This window comes from Lissotriton helveticus, chromosome 8 (genome assembly GCF_964261635.1).
Source record: "Lissotriton helveticus chromosome 8, aLisHel1.1, whole genome shotgun sequence".
NCBI lineage: Eukaryota > Metazoa > Chordata > Amphibia > Caudata > Salamandridae > Lissotriton > Lissotriton helveticus.
Genome location: NC_136069.1, coordinates 683,117,775 through 683,138,835, shown reverse-complemented (window position 1 = coordinate 683,138,835; position 21,061 = coordinate 683,117,775).

The window sequence follows — 21,061 nt, the reverse complement described above, 5'->3', positions numbered from 1 at the left end:
CTAAGGAAACGCTGGTTTTACAAGATTGACATGGTTCCTGTGCTCCCCCTTATGAAATGTTTTAAAGAAGAGTGCTACTGTGATTATTGCTTTGCTTGTGCTACAGAAATGCTGACCCTGATCTAATAAGAGATTAGTTCTTGCCTAATGTGATGCTCAACCTTGCATGATGAAAGCCTCTAGTTGACCCTAATGAAATATTCTACACCGGGTTAATGTCCTGTTTCTTGAATGTCTCTTCCATGACTTCTTTTGCAGGTGCTGACTAGGAGCAAGGCTGATGGCAGGCCTACAGTTATTTAATATTTAATATTTATTTATTTAAGTATTTATGGCCGAGTAATGCCGAAGATGTGTTTTTAAGGGAAAGTTAGTGTATATGCAACAAGGACCCCCTGTATTCAAAAAGAATCAGATTCCTAGACCAGGGATAAACAATAATTGATATGTAACAATCTAGGCAATCATCATAAACACAGATCAATATCGAGAAAATCAATATCAAGGAAATTAGGCTACAACACTATAGTAAAATTCTAGTATTTTATTAATCAATAAACAGAAAGTCGTATTTCAAGACCTAAAAAATTCAAATTAAAAAAATTCTACAATTGGAGAATTAACATAGTAATAAAGACATTTTATATATTAAAACATTCTTTTTGTTAAACAACAAGTTTAAAGGGGAATGAGTGGCAAATTGGTGCTCTACGCACGTTTCGGCGACCAGCGCCTTCTTCTGGAGCAGCCACGAATGGTTCTATAAAATAAAATTAATACACAAAAAAGGAAAATTACCGACAGTAATAGATTTAAAAAGATCATGAAGTACAAGTTCAACAATTTATATTGTAGCCTAAGACCTTGTCCAGAATATTAGATGTATAACATGTCATAGTACATTCATTTTAGCATTTTCATTTCCTTGCGACACTTGCCATTGTCATTTTTCTCGAGGGGTACAATAACCAATGAGTGATAATAAAAGGTACCAGATAGGGACTAGTACACATATGTTGTGATTGTGTGAAAGTTCAGAACGGATTTCCTTTGTGTGGTCTCTAATAAGATGAAACAATAATTGGCCCACTATCTAAAATATGTTTTGTCTACCTTTATGTTAAGTAGACAATATACAGGCACAAAAACAGATTGCGTCATTTAAATTCAATCAGTCTTTAACGTTAACATCAAATATTAACTAGTTTTAAGGCACTTACATGATCAAGATATATTGGATATGTAGATCAATTGCTTGGGTAAACAAGAGGAGCCAGCGTCGATATCCTTTATTTTGAAAGCTTATACTGAAAATTATAAAGGGTGGAAGTAAATAAAACTTTGTAGAAGTAAGGATCAAATTACAAATATCTTATTACTTTAAATGTCTCTTGTTAATTTATACCTGGATGTCCAATTGACTTTTTAGTTTCTGTCTTTATAATTGGATGTTATCTGATCGCCGATGTAGGTTTTCTGTTTCAATAGATAGGAACACTGATTTGACTCTCATAGTGTGGAGGGGTCTTATAAATTACACAACTATAAATAAATGGAGGGTTGAAGCAACTATTCTACTTCATTTGGTTGTCTGTAATCATACAGCAAAAAATTGTAAGCGAGAGATTTTTTACAATATACCTGATAAAGATGAAAAGATTATAAGGTAACTCCCGCCGTCCGGAACCTTTAGGTTGTTTAGGTCAAATGAGGGTATCTTGACCAAACTTGAAAACAATGGAGATCCACCTGATATGGGGATCTTTTTTAGAGAAGACTTTCCTTCGCACTAAAAACAAAGATATTTTGAATTATTTTATACTAAGGAAGGGAAATATTTTTACATTTAGTTTGGTTAGCTGCAAACGGGTGTATCGAGTTAATGTTCCCAGATTATTTAATATTTTACCTTGTATATTCCACTTCAGTTTTGGCGAAGTTTTAGTTTTTTTTTAAAATAACTCCCTGTCTGAAAAAAAGAAGGAGAAAAAAGGGGGGGGGGAGTTTTAACTACTCTATTTTTTTAGAAAAAACAAAAGGAGACTGTTAGCGTTACAACCTCTCTTCAAAGGACTCACCCAAAAAGATATGACAGGGCTCCAAACTTCCGGCGGCGGGACAGCGGGTATTCACGATCTACACGGTGATGGAGATGCTCCTGGGTGTCAGAAGTGGTGTTTATATAGTGTGTTGGGCGGGCGGAATGGCGAACAGGTGAGCGAGTTGCCGAGAGAGAGAGAGGACTATTTCTTTCATGCAGGTAGAAAGCGGACTTGTAAAATAAGGGAAGACGTGGAATAGTGCTTCCTGTAAAATGAGAAAAGACATGTTTCTTTTATGCGGGTAGAAAGCGGACTTGTCAAATAAGGGAAGACGTCGATTAGTACTTCCTGTAAAATGAGAAGAGACAAGTTGTATGATGCCGCTAGATAGAAAGAGGACTTTTACCTCGAAGGAAACAACATGATGTGTTTCCTAATGGATATTGTTAGTGGCAGAACATATTTAAGGGTTATCGATGAATTTTAAATCTAGGAAGTAATGTAGTAGTACTCCCTGTCAAAATAGAGAGGACTATCTTTAAAGTCCAGAAAAATGGAGAGGGGACTATGACCTAGATGGAAAACAGAATGATGTCATTTGTATTTATATATTCGGGATTTGTTAATGTATTTCATAAAAAGGTTAAAAAATATAATAAAAAAGGGATTGGTAAGTGTGAAAATAAAAGGAAAATTGCAATGAAAATGATGTGAAATAAGGAAATAGTTGAGAAAGTGAAATCATTACTGTAGACAAATATTTTTACAGAACTGCCTATCAAATTAAAAATAAAAAATTAAAATAAAAAATAAAAAAATGAATAAATAAAGTTAAAAGGGGTCATTGTTTGTGGGCACAAGATGAGGGAAGGATTATGACACTTTGGGGAGCTCGCAGATGTTTAGATTCCCAAATGTTCTTTTCGGGCCAATATGGACATCCGCGGCGAATCACTATCTGTAACTACAAGATAAAAAAGGGGTGTGTCATCTAGGTGGTTGCAGATATTTTGCCTCCTAGATATTATATCGAGGCCAATCTAAATGAGACTTACAATAATTACTGGCTCGAAACAGAGAGAGAATTACAAATGAACTAATAGAGGAAACAGGTTACAGATAACTGGATATTTTAGCATATAGCATGCTCCCAAGGAATTTCGCTGTTCATTCCTCTCCGGAAGGTGTCAAAGACAAAAATCCAAAAAACCTCCCGTTTCTTTCTGATAGTTAATCCTCCATGGGTATCTGGGGTATGAATTTTTTCAAGAATACGCCATGTAAAGTCTTCATCTTTATGGCCTTTGTCCAAGAAATGTTTGACCATTGGGGCAGCAATTTTCTTTGTTCGAATTGCTGAACGATGTTCATTGAGGCGTGTCTGAATCATTCGCGATGTTTCGCCTATATATCCTAAGAGACAAGGACATTGTATAAAGTAGATAACGTTCGACGATCTACAGTTACACATCTCTTTGGCGAGTGTTTTGTGTCCATTGTGGGTAAATTCCTCTCCTCTCAAGATATTATTGCAGGAGGAGCAGGAAGAGCAAGGAAAGGTTCCTTTAATAGGATTATTGGTTATAATCGACCTCTGAGTGGGGTTCCCTTCAGTTGTCAAATTTTTAAAACGTGAATGGACAATGTGTTCTTTTATATTTTTGTTTCTTTTATAGGCAAATAAAGGTTTTGGCAATTTTTGTTCAGCAGAGGAGTTGCTATTCAAGATATGCCAGTTAGAATTTATAACTCTTTTAATTTTTGCATTTATTGTGGAGTGTTTTGTAACACAGACAATCTGTTCATTTGGTTTAGATGTTTTAGGTTGAAGAAGACAGTCTCGGTCATATTAGCGAACACGCTTATATGAATGTCTCACTAGTCGGTGGGGATATCCTCTTTCAATAAATTTGCTTCTCATGGTGAGGGCTTGTCGGTCAAAGTCAGCTAAATTGCTACAATTGCGCCTAACTCGCAAGAATTGCGAGAAGGGGATGCTGTCTTTTTGCGACCTCGGGTGAAAACTGCTATAGTGTAGCAGGGTGTTTCTCGCCGTAGGCTTAACATGCAGGTCGACATTCAGAATACTATCTGCGTTCATGATTTCTATGTCCAAGAATTCTATTTTGTCACAACTGATGTTTAAGGTAAAATGCAGGTTGGTGTCAGCTGCATTAATCCATAAAATGAACTCCTCCAGAGTCTCCCTCCCATCGGTCCAGACGAAGAATATATCATCTATGTATCTGGACCAATGGGAGACAGACTCAAAGAAGGGGGCCACTTCATTATGGATATATTTCTTCTCGAACGCTGCCATGAATATATTGGCAATTGAAGGCGCTACCGACGCACCCACACTTACGCCCTTGATCTGGCGGTAAGTGCTAGATCCAAATTCAAAGATGTTTTCTTTTAATACAATTTCCAAACATTCCATAAGAAATGTTTTGGGACAAGGGATATTGTGCAAGTCAATGAACCACGCAGTAGTTCTCAAGGCTTCTGTTATTGGGATGTTGCTATTTAGGGATTCTACATCCATAGTGACAAGTAGATCCTGGGTGGAATTAAAAGCTAATCCCTCTATTCTTTTAATCATATCACCTGTGTCTCGCACATATGATTCAATTCTTGGTATAAATGGGCGCAGGTAGTTATCTACGTATTTTGACAAAGGCTCCGTAGCAGTGCCTATAGTTGAAACTATTGGGCGGTAAGGGGGATCATTGAGATTCTTATGGATTTTGGGAAGTCCATAGATGCATGCAATTTTGCCTGAGTTAAAATTTAGAAATTCAAATTCCTTTATGTTTATTACTCCATCTTCTAGTGCTTTGTTAGTTATTGTTGTTATTTTTTTAGAGAGATTTAGTGTGGAATATGTTTGTACGGGACAATAAAATTCTCTGTCACTCAACATTTTTAGCATATTTAATTCATATAGGTTGGTATCTAGAATGACAATACCCCCTCCTTTGTCACAATTTTTGATCGTAAGGTCTTTATTGGAGGCAATAGTTATCAGGGATTGGTGTTCCTCTTTATTCAAATTATATATGGGTTTTGAATGAATTTTAGTGCTTGGTCTAGCTTTTTTAATACTACCAATTCAAAATGATGACATACGAACTCTGATGGACAACGGAGAAACAGCGGCCCTCATCCTCCTGGACCTCTCCGCGGCTTTCGACACCGTCTGCCACCGCACCCTAGTACAGCGCCTCGGCAACATCGGAATCCAGGACAAGGCACTGGAATGGATCACCTCCTTCCTCGACGGAAGAACACAGAGAGTCCGCCTACCACCGTACAAGTCAGAGGCCACCAAAGTCATCTGCGGCATCCCTCAAGGATCCTCACTGAGCCCCACCCTCTTCAACGTCTACATGAGCCCCCTCGCGGCCATCGCACGCCAACACAACCTCAACATAATCTCCTACGCCGACGACACCCAGCTGATCCTCTCCCTGACCAACGACCCCGCCACCGCCAGAGCCAACCTGCACGAAGGGATGAGAGAGGTAGCCGAATGGATGACGACCAGCCGCCTGAAGCTGAACTCGGACAAGACGGAGGTCCTCATCCTGGGCTCCTCGCCCTCCGCATGGGACGACTCCTGGTGGCCCCCCGCCCTGGGCACCGCACCCAAACCGACGGACCACGCACGCAACCTGGGCTTCATCCTGGACCCCTCCCTCTCCATGACCAGACAAGTCAACGCCGTCTCCTCATCATGCTTCAACATCCTGCGCATGCTACGGAAGATCTTCCGGTGGATCCCCACCGAGACGAGGAAGACGGTCACCCAGGCCCTCGTCACCAGCCGACTGGACTACGGCAACGCCCTCTACGCCGGAACCACCGCCAAGCTCCAGAAGAGACTCCAGCGGATCCAGAACGCATCGGCCAGACTCATCCTCGACATCCCCCGACGCAGCCACATCCCCGGACACCTGAGAGATCTGCATTGGCTCCCGGTCAGCAAGAGAATCACCTTCCGTCTCCTCACCCACGCGCACAAAGCCCTACACGACCAAGGCCCGAGCTACCTCAACAACCGGATCAACTTCTACACTCCCAAGCGCCTCCTCAGATCAACCAGCCACGCCCTCGCCGCCGTCCCCCGCATCCGAAGAGCGACAACAGGAGGAAGGTCCTTCTCCTACCTGGCCGCCAAGACCTGGAACTCACTCCCAACCGACCTGCGCCTGACCCAAGACCACCTCTCCTTCAGGAAGAAGCTGAAGACCTGGCTGTTCGAGCAGTAACGGCACCCCCCCCCCCACCCCAGCGCCTTGAGACCCTACGGGTGAGTAGTGCGCTCTATAAATGACCTGATTGATTGATTGATTGAAAAGTCGCTACCTCTGGTCCTAGTTGCTCTAACGAGGGACTAAATGAGGAGGGCAGGCTTAAGGGTTTTATAAGTACTGCTTCTTCTACATTGTTAGTTGTAGTTCCAAAGAACTTTTTTAATCGGATTTTACGGAAGAATGAAATGATGTCACAGTAAAGTTCGAATAAATTGGGTGCGGAATGAGGTACATATGATAAACCTTTTGATAATAGTGTAGTACTAGAGGTATCTAGTTCGAACTTAGAGAGATTGAAAATTGGAATTATGTCCCTTGTTTCCAGTACTGTCTGCTTCTGGTTTCTCGTGCGAATTGGGGATCTTCCTGTTGTTGTTGATGGTGTTGGGGTTTGTAGTTCCCCCTTGTTTGTCCTTGAAAGTGGACTCTGGGACGACCCCGTCCCATCCCTCGGTTCCCTAAAAAAGGTTGTCTCAGGGACCCTCTATTCTGTATCTGATTATAGTTTTGTTCAGGTTCATAATCACCCTCATTTTCATTTTCTGAGTCTGAGCGTTGTGAGAAGGTGTTAACTCTCTGTTGTTCATTTCTACTCTCAGCTGTATAATGGTTTTGTTTATAAAAATCAGGTTTTAAGTAAGGGTAGGTGTTCTCAAGAGTGGCGAACCGTTTGTCTTTCATTAATTTGTCATTTTTTCTTTTATCAAGATAACTTGAGAAAGATTCAAGCTCTTTATTGCAGTCTGTGATCTTTTTAATAGCATCTTCAATATTTCCCATCTTTTTGATTTTGTCCTCGAGATCCTCGATTTCAGATCTCACTTCTATTGCCAATTCTTTAGCTGTTGCGAAAATGAGCATCATCAGATCTCTTGAACATCTACTGGCAATACGACTCCATTTGTCGAGGAATGCCTGGTAGTGAACGAAGAGACCTGGAATGTTTCTAACACGGAGACCCATAGGAATAATGCCAAGGCGTAGATATGCCAGCATAAATTCACCATGAGCCTCAATGCGTGTCAGTTTCTTTTTTAGTTCTAATAGTTTCTTGGAATCTTCCTGATGGAGGTTGGAATCATTTGAGGTGTTATGGAAGGAACTCGAGGTGCCGACAAGCACCTCAAATTCTTCATCTGTGAAGCCAAAAGTCTTTTGGAGTGCCATGGTCTTTATGCCCTTCAAAAGTAGTGTTTAATTAACAAGGGGACTAAAAATAGACTAAATAACCAATGTAATGAGTGAGACAAGGAAATGAAGTACAATTGAAAAATCTTTTTTTAAAAAGAACAAACAAGAACATTAACAATAGCCCTGCACAGACAAGCTGTGGGAAAATTAGTGTATATGCAACAAGGACCCCCTGTATTAAAAAAGAATCAGATTCCTAGACCAGGGATAAACAATAATTGATATGTAACAATCTAGGCAATCATCATAAACACAGATCAATATCGAGAAAATCAATATCAAGGAAATTAGGCTACAACACTATAGTAAAATTCTAGTATTTTATTAATCAATAAACAGAAAGTCATATTTCAAGACCTAAAAAATTCAAATTTAAAAAATTCTACAATTGGAGAATTAACATAGTAATAAAGACATTTTATATATTAAAACATTCTTTTTGTTAAACAACAAGTTTAAAGGGGAAGGAGTGGCAAATTGGTGCTCTACGCGCGTTTCGGCGACCAGCGCCTTCTTCTGGAGCAGCCACGAATGGTTCTATAAAATAAAATTAATACACAAAAAAGGAAAATTACCGACAGTAATAGATTTAAAAAGATCATGAAGTACAAGTTCAACACACTATATAAACACCACTTCTGACACCCAGGAGCATCTCCATCACCGTGTAGATCGTGAATACCCGCTGTCCCGCCGCCGGAACTTTGGAGCCCTGTCATATCTTTTTGGGTGAGTCCTTTGAAGAGAGGATGTAACGCTAACAGTCTCCTTTTGTTTTTTCTAAAAAAATAGAGTAGTTAAAACTCCCCCCCCCCTTTTTTCTCCTTCTTTTTTTCAGACAGGGAGTTATTTTAAAAAAAACTACAACTTCGCCAAAACTGAAGTGGAATATACAAGGTAAAATATTAAATAATCTGGGAACATTAACTCGATACACCCGTTTGCAGCTAACCAAACTAAATGTAAAAATATTTCCCTTCCTTAATATAAAATAATTCAAAATATCTTTGTTTTTAGTGCGAAGGAAAGTCTTCTCTAAAAAAGATCCCCATATCAGGTGGATCTCCATCGTTTTCAAGTTTGGTCAAGATACCCTCATTTGACCTAAACAACCTAAAGGTTCCGGACGGCGGGAGTTACCTTATAATCTTTTCATCTTTATCAGGCATATTGTAAAAAATCTCTCTCTTACAATTTTTTGCTGTATGATTACAACCCTCCATTTATTTATAGTTGTCTAATTTATAAGACCCCTCCACACTATGAGAGTCAAATCAGTATTCCTATCTATTGAAACAGAAAACCTACATCGGCGATCAGATAACATCCAATTATAAAGACAGAAACTAAAAAGTCAATTGGACATCCAGGTATAAATTAACAAGAGACATTTAAAGTAATAAGATATTTGTAATTTGATCCTTACTTCTACAAAGTTTTATTTACTTCCACCCTTTATAATTTTCAGTATAAGCTTTCAAAATAAAGGATATCGACGCTGGCTCCTCTTGTTTACCCAAGCAATTGATCTACATATCCAATATATCTTGATCATGTAAGTGCCTTAAAACTAGTAAATATTTGATGTTAACGTTAAAGACTGATTGAATTTAAATGACGCAATCTGTTTTTGTGCCTGTATATTGTCTACTTAACATAAAGGTAGACAATACATATTTTAGATAGTGGGCCAATTATTGTCTCATCTTATTAGAGACCACACAAAGGGAATCCGTTCTGAACTTTCACACAATCACAACATATGTGTACTAGTCCCTATCTGGTACCTTTTATTATCACTCATTGGTTATTGTACCCCTCGAGAAAAATGACAATGGCAAGTGTCGCAAGGAAATGAAAATGCTAAAATGAATGTACTATGACATGTTATACATCTAATAATCTGGACAAGGTCTTAGGCTACAATATAAATTGTTGAACTTGTACTTCATGATCTTTTTAAATCTATTACTGTCGGTAATTTTCCTTTTTTGTGTATTAATTTTATTTTATAGAACCATTCGTGGCTGCTCCAGAAGAAGGCGCTGGTCGCCGAAACGCGCGTAGAGCACCAATTTGCCACTCATTCCCCTTTAAACTTGTTGTTTAACAAAAAGAATGTTTTAATATATAAAATGTCTTTATTACTATGTTAATTCTCCAATTGTAGAATTTTTTAAATTTGAATTTTTTAGGTCTTGAAATATGACTTTCTGTTTATTGATTAATAAAATACTAGAATTTTACTATAGTGTTGTAGCCTAATTTCCTTGATATTGATTTTCTCGATATTGATCTGTGTTTATGATGATTGCCTAGATTGTTACATATCAATTATTTTTAAGGGAAAGTAACAAGTTAAGCCTACTGTGATTCTCAATTGCTCTAATGCTGATCTCACATAAAACTTATTTATTTGAAACAACCATACTGGTGTGAACTCAGTCTCTGCGTGCATTTATTGACGCAGTGGATGCGTGTGCTGTGTAGTCACTTAACACCTAAGCTTCCGGATGCCTACCTGCTCGAGCCAGGCTACCCCAGGGGAACTGGTGACCACAGTTCTTACAGTAGCCCATAGTTTACTTCATCATTCTGGTTCTATTATGATGACAGTCAACGCGTAATATCACCTAGATGAGTGTACCTGTTACAGAGTTTACTACAACCAATCAGTGACTGTTGATAGGTTCAGCTGTAAACAGGAGTGGTCTACATGGGCAAGTGGCCCATTTCCTCTTTGGGTAGAGAAGTTTGTGCTTGAGCATGCCATGGGCCAAATTTCTGTATTCATGTACTACTTCTTTCAGGTCATAAGGTGACTCTTCTAAAATTAGTCAAATTTAGGGCCGGTGGACACAAGGACATAGTTCAGCTATATTAGGACGCATGTGGATTAAGAACTGGGCAAACAACACTCACAATGGTTGGTTTAGGGAGGTAGGGGGGAAGCTGTATTGTAGTGCTTGTAGGAAAGAGGAGATAGCTGTTTTTATGAACTATAACTACCCTTATTCGGACACTTCTTAACTAAGACTTTATTCATAAAAAGGGACATTATTTTGGGGCAACTTCAAAGGCATGTAGAAACTTCTATACTACATCTCTCACATTGTGAACAAATTATTGTATTCATGGAAAAACAGCGATGTTCCCTGCAAAACTGGCGATTTCCCAGCTATCGCTGGATTATAAATCTCCCTGGAGATATGCTTTGATGATAATGCGCTAATTCGGCGATTTAATTGAGCGATAGCCGGCGTTAGGGAAATCAGTGCTAGGTGCGCTGGGCGATAAGTATTGCCCCTAGTTGTTGAAATGCCCCTCTATTCCTCACAATTTTCACTCTATTTTCTTTTATCTAACGCCACCGCAGGAGTTATATATGGAAGGTGTGTGCTTTAGGGTAAAGCCTAAGAAGCGATGAGGCTTACAGCCAGATCTGTTGACTTTGGAACTGAACCGCTGATGCCTTAATATCTTGGGATTCTGGGCAAATCACTTAAGCTCCATGGGCCTAATTCACACAAGTAACATACACTTTGGAATAATGTAATGCTTTTTGGGTAATATTGTAATAAATTATACTTTTGCAGTGCATTTAAGCCCAGCATTACATATGGCAACCACTGATACTGCAAGTCTCTCCCATAGGAATCAATGGAGGAAGAAACTTACTGCAAAAGAGTAAGTTACTGCAAAAATGTAAGCTACTATAAAAAGTGCAGTTTATGAATACAGAAAAGTAGTCAACTTACTAAAAAGTACAAGTTACTACAAAAGTGCATTGCAGTAAATTTTACTCACTACCTTATTACTACAAAGCTTACTACACAGTGCATTTTTTTAATCATGGCCTTGAGCCTATTAAAATGAATCTAAGATTGTGTATCAGAATCTGGTGTACATTTAAATCACACTAATGTCCTCAGGCCAAGTTCACGCAATTTTAAACTGCATAAAATAATGCACACATGCTATATGTAGGTATATCAGGTGACATAAAGTGTGTGTCTGCTTTTCTTTATTTATTTAGGACAAAACAAGACATGCTACTTTGCGCCAAAACAAAAGGTTTTTGTGATAGCTTTCTGTTGCAATCTGCTTAAGATGTTATGTATTTATAAGTGGCACATTTCGCCCCCCCTGGACTCCTACCTGTTGGTATGTTGCACTGGAGTCTGCTTTGGAATGTTGAGATTCTCCAGGTAGTCTGGAGAGCTAGGTGACAGAATAAAGACTGTTCTTACCTTCTCCTGTCTCAGAGCTTCATCTTTTCAACACTGGCGACGATTTCGGCGCAGGGGGCCGCTCTGTCACCTCCCCTTTCAGTACTCTCTCCATTTGCTACGAGTTCAAAGTGGATGTGACAAGAGATTATTGCTCTACACTGAAGAAACCTTGCTTCGAGTTGAAGGTGGATCTGCAACACCCAGGGAGGAGTTTCCCATTATTGCTGACGGTTGCTGTCAAGTGCGTGCCTTCTGTGACAAGTGCTTCTGTGAGTTTCATGCTGCTCCTGCATATGGTGAGGCGGTTCCAGAGATGGTGGGTCCAGGTGGAGAACATGAGCCTACCTTCAGCTACACAAGGGTCCAAAGAAGTGTGAGTGCAGCTCTGGGTCATATTGTGTGATGCTGCATCTCTCCTTGTTCCGGACCCAGCACTCCTTGCAGGGTGATCATAGGGTGCCTTTGTGTGGAGATTCCGTCGGGATGTGCGGAGCATCTTACAGATATTGAATTGACGTCTGGCTGCGCGATGGTGCCGTCCTTGGTCCGCCAAAGTTCGTCAGTTTCCTTCTCTCAAGTTGGGCTCCGGCGCACCCGCCTCTTTGGCCCGACAAAGTTTGTCAGTTTCCTCATCTCAGTGAGCTCCAGCGCACCAGCCTCCTTGGCCTGCCAAAGTTCGTCAGTTTCCTTCTCTTAAGTTGGGCTCCGGCGCACCAGCCTCCTTGGCCCGCCAAAGTTCGTCAGTTTCCTTCTCTTAAGTTGGGCTCCGGCGCACCAGCCTCCTGGGCCCGCGAAAGTTCGTCAGTTTCCTCCTCTCAGTGAGCTCCAGTGCACCAGCCTTTTCATCCGCATCAAGAATTTTCCTGTCAGCTGTCCACTCATGTGACGTACTCCTGCACTCCAGCCACATCTTCGGTGATTCGATCTGTTCACTCAAGCATCGTCAAGTGTGTTGTATCTCCTCAGTACCGTCTCCTTGTGGCTGTCGTGTTGGAGACCTACGATTTTGTTTCATATACTCCCTCAAGTTCTACAAGTAAGACGTTTCTATTACCTGTACTCTACCGTTTGCTGCTTCATTATTCTCATTCTGTCTGTCACGGTTGCCTCATATTGTGTTAGCAAGATCGATGTCCACCTACCGCCCGGCGCAAAAGCCTTTTCAAGACCGCCATTTACTTTTACTCAATTATTCTTCACTTTTCTGGGCAGCCTTGCAGTTCCTGGACGTTTTCGTTTTGCTGTATGTGTAAAAATCGGTGCTAATCGAGTGACAGCAGCTACCTATTCATCCTGTGAAGCGATTTCTTGGGAAACTGACTGTTTCTACAGTAAGACTGCCATTCTTTTACGCCTTCCTGGAACTGGAATTTCCTCATTAAGACTGTCCCGTTATGGTTTTTTTCTTCCCCTTTTCCTTACAACAGCCAAGGTGTAGTTATATGGTTGCATGGCCCGGTCTGCACTGTGCTAATTTTTCCTATCTACAGTATTTGACAATACTTTTGCCAAAATGATAGAATCTGTATCAGTTCCCTTAGGTTAATTTTTAAGCGTACTTTCAACTATCGGGGTGGGGATGTTTTTATCCCTTGGTATTGACAGACTCAGTTTCATGTGAGGGGGTGCATTCGTGACTAATTAATTTATTTTGGGAAGAGTGACATTCTGGTACACTAGGTACATTTTGCAGTGTTTATACAATGCGTGATATCTATCATTCTATAATCGTGAGTAACCTGCATTTCCTATTACAGTCTAGTTTGTACGCTTAGTACTATTTCAGAGTTATTTGCACCCTTAGGGTAATTCTCTTGCCTCTTATTGGGCAGTATCAACTTTGGACACCATTGTAGGTACCTTGTAATATTTCTATTTCTATTGTATTATTAGGAGTTTGTAGGGCTAAGTCAATCTCTACATTTCTCAGCCTATTTCCTCTATTGTAAATTGTGTATTGCACTGTAATTCCCTCTCATGGCGGCATCATCAATGAACCCACCCCCCTCTTTTTTAAACGATATCAGGGATCCAGATATCCACTGGAAGGACTGGATCAATTTATTTGATTCATACCTCATTGCCATTGGGGGGGAGACATTTTCGGCTGTACGTAAGCAACATGTGTTACTCCATAACCTAGGAGTTCAGGGAAGAAAAATGTATGACACCCTTCCTGACCCAGTATTGGAGGATGATGAGATAGACTTAGATGTGTTTAAAATTACTATGTTAAAACTATAAACCCACTTCGGGGACAAAGTTAATGTAGTTCTTGAGCGGCATACGTTTTTTTTACGAGTTCAGGCTAAACATGAGTCAATTACCAACTATATAGCCGCTCTCCGAGGTCTCACCCAGTTGTGTGACTTTGGAGATTTGAATGACTCCCTTATCAGGGATCAGCTGGTGAGGTGCACACAAAACCCTCGAATAAAAGAGAAGTTACTTGCTAAGAATCCCTCTTTGAGAGAAGCTGTCGCAATGGCTCAATCCATCAAACACACTGCGAAGTGTATTCTGGAAATAAACCAACCTAAAGAACCTGTCAGTGAGGTAAATAGAATTAAAGGTTACGTTCTTGAGGATAATAGAGAGGGGGAAGTGCTCAAGATCAAATCTAGGGATATCAAGAGTGAGAAAGCTATTAGTATTACAGAAGGGTTGAAGTGTTTCAGATGTGGGAGCAGCAACCACCTAGCCAATAGTGTCCATTGCACTGCACGTAATTCCACTTGCATTAAGTGCAACAAAAGGGGCCATTTTGCAAGAGTGTGCAAAGAAGCGGTGATGAATCGGGTAAAGGTGGTACACAGCGAAGATGAACAGACTCCAAATTTTGTGCTCTAAGGTACGGCTAGGTGAGCTCCTGTTTTCTACACCGCAAGCTTCCCTGTAGCCTCATGCCTAGAATTTTTGCATTATATATTTCTTCCTGTGACTTTAGATCCTTTTTATTGTGGTTACATTGGTGCTTGTGTTACTTTGGTTTGCTACATGAAATGTGTTTCTGCATATGCTAGTTCCTTCCTTTTGCCTTTCCTTGCCCTCAAGTCCATGCGACTTTCCCGCTCCCAACCGCCCCCGGGTGCTGGGGTACCTTTAGTGCGTTTTCCTGCATCCTTGTCACTTTGCACCCTGGTTCGCATGTAATTTTACCAGACCTTTCCTTCCTCTTTCTCTCTCCCTGTGTTATAACCCACTCCCTTCCCCACTTTTCCCCTTTTGTTAGCGAAGGGAGATGTGTTGCAATCTGCTTAAGATGTTATGTATTTATAAGTGGCACATTCCGCCCCCCCGTGAACTCCTACCTGTTGGTATGTTCCACTGGAGTCTGCTTTGGAATGTTGAGATTCTCCAGGTAGTCTGGAGAGCTAGGTGACAGATTAAAGACAGTTCTTACCTTCTCCTGTCTCAGAGCTTCATCTTTTCAACACTTTCCTAAGACACGTTCCTCGTGCATACAATGGCAGGGCGATGTGGGAGCAGAGTTTGGGTGTAGCATGACGATCAACTGTCAGCACAAAATAGTTTTACAAGTGACATTTCAACCGTTGCTGCTGTTTACAACACTTTGTGATTTGATCTATTCATCACTTAGTGCCTCCAGTGGGGGCCTGTACTGATCGGGGTGACAGGGCAGGGGTGAAGGGGGATGTAAAAAATATATATTGTAGTTCTGAAAATTCTGGACTCGTGCAATAAACTTTGTCGTAGTATGACGATTTTGGTATCAAAAGACCGAAAATGGCGAGTACACTATGTACAAGCATTTTCGTCATATTCCAGTAACGATTTCACCTCGAAATCGTGATTTTCGTCCTGAACCCTTGGCTTTCATTTTGTGCACAGCAGCCATTTTGAGAGTTGCCCTCACATAGGCTTATAATACAGCTAAATTCCATTCCAAAGGACACGTACACCTTAATTGACTTCTCTCTGACCTGGGCAAGGTGAGACCATTGCCCCAGGCCGAACCTGTTTGGTCAGTTCCTCTCCCAGTGGCCGAACGAGATAGCGTCAAGGCACAACATGCCATCAACCCTTTTCATCGCACACACACACCCTGCCTAATCTTGCTCACACCTGTCCCTGCTCTTTTCTCTCACTTGCTTTATGATGAGGAGGTGCCCGTTTTTATTGGGGGTACACCGATATCTGCTGAAAATGTTCGGCCTTGCCGGGTAATTTATTGTGGGCTGAACAAATTGGAATGTGGGCTTGTCATCATGACTCTGCTTTTTCTTTGTAGTGAAAATATGTGAATGGTCTACTGTAAATCCAAGAATGTTTGCCTGAAGCATAATATTTTGTATAAAAAGAGAAGCCTGGCTTTGTAAGATTGAGCAGTCTCCTGAGAATATACACACCGTGTTGTTGTACTTCTAGGACGCCTGTTACTTGGTTGCAGCCAATAAATTCGATCTTTGACTTCACCTAGAAGACTCTGAGTTTCTGTGGTCTGAATCAGGAAAGTACTCGAGGTCTTAGGGTGTACCCTGACACCACTGGGTTACCGGTTCGGTACCGGTTCTGAAAAACCCAGTACCACAGCTGGCGTCCAACGTGGGGCGATACCAACGGTACCGGTCCAAGCCAGAGGTTCGTGAGGAGCTTCGTGTGAAAATTCTGGAGGAAGGCCGCCACTTCATCGACCCCTGCATGTCGACGTGGTCCGAAAGTCTTTGCTGCGAGGTTCCCCGCTTCCCGACGGCTACGAAGGACTGCTGCCCTGGCTATCGCCCTGATTTGGACCCTTGATGTTTGGTAGAGCGAAACGATAGACGAGTCTTCTGGTGACGTCATCGATATCTCAGTTAAGTATAAGTGGAGCGTCTCCCAGTCCTTAGTTGGTTCTTAGTTTTGGGATCTTTGATTTGGAACTTGCAAGTACCAAAGCCGAAGGACTCGTGTATTCACGAGAATATCGTAATCGATAATCCTTTGAAGTTTGAAGCTAGACTAGTGAGCGAAGATGCCTGGTCTTAGCAGACTTGGAAATTTGTTTTGTCTTGGTTGTAATAGGGATTCCCGATTGGAGGACTCGTGTTCGGTTCTTCCGATTGGAACTCCAACTTATGAATTGTATGTGAAACATGGAGTAGGCCCTATCACATATAATGAAGTGTGGATCCGCTACACCAGAAAAGATGGTGTTCTAAAATGGCCCCAATATGGTAGGTTTGACACGAAATCGTAGATAATCTAGAAGTTAAACTTTTCAAGAAGATGTTTGACTCTTTCCGCCTATGGCGTAAGGAAGCCAAACAGAAATTAAACTAGCAAAGAAAAATAAGAGAGAAAGGGGTATTTCGATAATGCAAGCTGCTATGCAGTTTAAAGATAACAAAGAAGAACAGATGAGTGATCAGTTGCACAGGCAACGTAAAATGGTAATAGATAAATGTTATCCAGTTTTGCCACCTCTTCAGCAAGATGCAGCAAAAGAGCTTGAAAAAGATCCTCTAATGTCGCATTTGTTAAGTTCGCCACCCCCTTATGCGCAGAATGCTACAGCACCTCCGCAGCCTTTAGCTGCGCAACCCGTAGTTGCATTGCCTCCTGCTCCTCTACAGCACCCACCAGCTGTTCTTCAGTTGGCTCCTGCTCCTCCGGTGCAGCCTCCTCAAGGGCCACCGGCTTTTACATCTGCTCCTCCTATACTTCCTACAACTTTAACTACTATAACGACTACCACTCCTGGTACTCCTCCTGATACTGCCTCTGCATCTGCCTTGCCTCACCCTGCTTTCCTGCTGGTCATTTCATCGACCTCTCCTTCTGTTAGTCAGAGAGTGGCTAGTACTGTTACTAGTATTCTATATCCTTTCTTTGGAGCGGCAAGTCCAGCTCCTACCTCTGAGCGCACACAGTTGCGTAGCCAACTGCCTGATTCTAGGGAGAAGGAAACGTTGAATCATTTGGCACATAGATGGGTGACTGACCCGATGGAATATGATCTAAAATCTGTTATGGATGTCTTCCATCAGTGGGAAGCATCAAAGCAGAGATAGGTTTTTGAAAAAATGTGTGCTTTTCTGTGTGAAGATTTAGAGGACAATGATTTGGACTCTAATCCGCCCGAGTTGAGCCATGTACGGTTTGAGTTTTCAAAAGGCACAATTCTGGGTTCAGATGTTGAGAAAGCAGTTGCGACGTTGTTGTCGCTTAGGACTGAAGGTGTTTCTAGGTTGTTGTTTGAGTCTGATTCCTCTGTTAAGAAGAAGGGGAGACAGTATCCCATGAGAGAAGTTCCCCCCGTTTGGAGAGATGGGGATGCGAATGCTAATCCAATTATTCTGCCACTCTTTCAGCGTGTGTGGGTACATGTTCCATGGAAGCGAGCTGAAGTTTTGGCCCTAAAGCAGACATTACCTGATCCCCGTAAAAATCCTGCAGGGTATTACAAGGAATTGTCACAGACTGCAGGGTCATGCATCATGAATTTAGCTGGCATAGACATGTTGTTTGGGAATGTTGTTCCACAGCCTTTATGGGGAAAGATTTGCCATGCAGATCATGATCAGGAGTTAGGTGACTCAAGGGCTAATATTGCTGCTGCGGATGCCCGACAAGTTGGTGGTGCTAAACCTGAGCCTTTAGTAACAGAACTTCCTGGTAAGATCATTGATTACATGAAAACTATATTGCCTGCAATGCATGTGAATTGGGATAAATTGTCTGCGTGTAAGCAGAAGAAAGATGAAACGGTGTCAGATTTCTTCACCAGGTTTGAAGAAACATTTGTCGACCACAGTGGTCAAGATATGAGCACAGAAGGTGGTCAGCGGTTGTTGGTCGATAAATTTGTGCACAATCTGCTTCCCGAGTTGTGTAATAAGTTAAAAGATTCAGAGAGTTCTTGGGCAGTTTCCTCTTCAGCACAGATATTGGCTACTGCACAATATTACGAAAATCGAGATAAAGATGAGAAAGATAGAGCAGAGAAGAAAACTAAAGAGTTGAAAACAAAGGTTCTGTTACAGCAAGCGTACCCGCCATGTGGTGGTCAAAATAGTGGTGCTCAGAGTAACTATCAGAATAACTATCAGCAGCCTCAACAGTTTCAGAGGAACTCTCAAAGAGTCAAGTATACTCAACCACGTGTCCCTGTAGGTCCCAATCAATGTTCGTATTGTAAGGAAGAGGGTCATTTCAAGTATAGTTGCCCTGTTTTGTTACAGCGCGCAAATGGTGTTTCAGGTGCACGAGGTCGAGGTGTTCAACAAGCTCCAAGAGGAGGAGGACGTGGAAATTTCCCCCAGAACGCTCGGTCCTTTCCGCCTCAGAATTCAATGAATAGGTTTGATCAGCAGAATAACGCGTCTGGTAGGACAGCTCAGTACTACGCTGATGATTACTATGCAGAAGATGAGCAGGTGGAAGGTAATGATTGCTAGGACAGCCATAGACAAAGAGAGGCAGTTGTTTCAGTTCCAGTAGATCAGAGTGGACCTTATGTTGAGGTGATTACATCAGGTGTGTCAGAGCCTTTTCTGTTGGATACTGGTGCTACAAAGAGTTCTATTATGCACTCCAAACTCCCTGGCACACCTTTGTCTCGCGAAACAAATGTATCAGTAGGTTTTTCTGGCGCCCCAGTTAGAAACCCGATTTCTGACCCTTTGTCCCTTTCTGTTGGACCTTGTGAATTGGAAGCACCCCTTATTTTAACAACAGGTTGTGGTGAAAACTTGCTAGGATTGGATCTGTTAAAAAGATTGTATGCGACTTTGTACTGTTCTCCTTCAGGAGTACAACTTACGCTGGGTAAGAAAGTGATTTCTCCAATGTATTTGTCAAGGGATAAACCTCCAACAGAATTGTCATCTCTCCCTAATATTCTTTGGGCTACTGGTCCTAATGATGTGGGTCTTTTGGAAATACCGCCATATGTTGTAACATTGAAAGCCAATGTTAAAATGCCACGAATTCCCCAATAAAAAATCTCTAGTGAAGGTGAAAAAGCCTTTCTAGCGATCATTTATGCACTGATTGAAAAAGATGTGATTGAAGAGACAAGAGGCAACGTTTGCAATAGTCCTGTTCTGCCTGTTTTGAAACAAACTGACCCTTCTCAGCCACCTGTGTACCGATTTGTGATTGATCTTAGAGAGGTGAATAACTTAGTTGTGCCACAATTTCCAGTTGTACCTGACATTACTGCCCTATTGACTATGATTCCAGCTTCTGCCACCTGGTTCTCGGTGATTGACTTGAAGAATGCTTTCTTCAGCATCCCGATTGCAGAGGAGAGTAGGGATATTTTCGGCTTCAGTTTAGGAGGTCGAAGCTTCCGTTTTAAACGAGCTCCACAGGGCTACTGTGAAAGTCCATCGATATATAGTGAAGCTCTAAAAACACAGCTTGATACGATTGTTTTACCTGATGGCGCTACCCTCATTCAGTATGTTGATGATTTGCTTGTTGCTGCAGATACTGAGGAAATCTGTAAAGAAGCCACGTTGTCATTGTTACGTCATTTGTGTGATCTGCATCACAAAGTGTCTCTCTCAAAATTGCAATATTGTCGACAAGAAGTGACCTACTTAGGTCATCTCTTATCGAAGGAGGGAAGGAAACTGACCCCAGAAAGAATTCAGGCAATAGCGAAATTGAGTGTGCCAAGAACACAGAGAGAAGTGCGTGCTTTCTTGGGCATTACATCATATTGCAGACAATGGATACCGAATTTTTCGTTATTGGCCAAGCCTTTGGTGGCATTAACGTATAAAGATACACCGAATCCCGTCCCATGTTCTGAAGAGTGTCAGAAAAGTTTTTCTGAATTGCGCACAGCATTATGTTCGGCCCCTGTGTTGGGTACTCCTGACTACAGTAAGTCCTTTACATTGTATGTCCATGAGAAAGAAGGTTGTGCATTGTCAGTGTTGACACAGTTGTTTGGAGATAAGCAGCATCCATGTGCATATTTTTCGTCGACTTTGGATCCGGTAGCTAAAGCATTGCCGAGTTGTTTAAGAGCAACAGCGGCAGCAGCTGTTTCTATTCGACAGTCTGCTGGTTTAGTGATGAATAACACGTTAATTGTGATGGTTCCACATGCAGTGGACACGTTGTTAAACAGAACCAAGACACAGCACTTAACTAGTGCTCGATTGTCAGGTTACGAGTTGACATTGTTAGCGAGTCATGTGCACATAAAAAGATGCAACACACTTAACCCAGCTACGTTGTTGCCAATTGTAACAGAGTTAGATGATTCAGAACAGCATGATTGTTTTCTTAGAACAGAAGAAGAAACAAAAGGGAGAATAGA